This window comes from Panulirus ornatus, chromosome 9, assembly GCF_036320965.1.
Source record: "Panulirus ornatus isolate Po-2019 chromosome 9, ASM3632096v1, whole genome shotgun sequence".
NCBI classification, from domain to species: Eukaryota; Metazoa; Arthropoda; class Malacostraca; order Decapoda; family Palinuridae; genus Panulirus; species Panulirus ornatus.
The window spans coordinates 57,626,973-57,627,723 of NC_092232.1; the positions used below are offsets into that span (position 1 = coordinate 57,626,973).

Genomic DNA, 751 nt, shown 5'->3' on the forward strand with positions numbered 1-751 from the left:
TAGTAAACATAAGAAATGATGACGTAAGATAAGAGACGTAGAGATAAATGGTTTGTTAAAAGATCAAATACTCCTGCCTTAAACTAGCTCCTTGTATTGCATTTTCTTTTAGATATCCCAAGGAAAATATATTCTGTGGTTTGTTTATATATATGTTTATATATATGTTTATGTTTTTCACAACTTTTTTATTCTTTAATCTTTTAGGATTCAGGTTTAATGACCTTGGTTCTGAACAACCATTATAATGCAACACAATACATATTTATCATAAACAAATCATTTATCACAATAACCATTATGTTTGTACCAGATTCTTTAAGTCCTCTATTATGTTTGCTCATAAATAAGAAATTTTTCCGCCAGTGACAAGTGGCTCCGTGGTGTAGTGGTTAGCACATCTGTCTAGTAAACAGCTAATCCGGGTTCGATTCCCGGCGGAGCCTTTGTTTTCAGTATTCAGGATCGGAACACATATGACTGTGGTAAACCATCATCCGACACCACTGACCTTCATCATCCAGGCCAACAATCATCCAGCAGTGACACATCCACTCCTGCTAGTGGCTGACCTTCATCATCCAGGCCAACAATCATCCAGCAGTGACACATCCACTCCTGCTCGTGGCTGACCATCATCATCCAGGCCAACAATCATCCAGCAGTGACACATCCACTCCTGCTCGTGGCTGACCATCATCATCCAGGCCAACAATCATCCAGCAGTGACACATCCACTCCTGCTGGTGGC

The 751-nt window shown here is 40.1% G+C and overlaps 1 non-coding gene across 1 annotated transcript; it reads left to right on the forward strand.

The window, feature by feature from the left end:
• Positions 1–374: 374 nt before the first annotated feature.
• Positions 375–446, forward strand: TRNAT-AGU (transfer RNA threonine (anticodon AGU)). Its single transcript has one exon. It is a non-coding gene; the product is annotated as a tRNA-Thr (tRNA).
• The last annotated feature ends 305 nt before the right edge of the window (positions 447–751 follow it).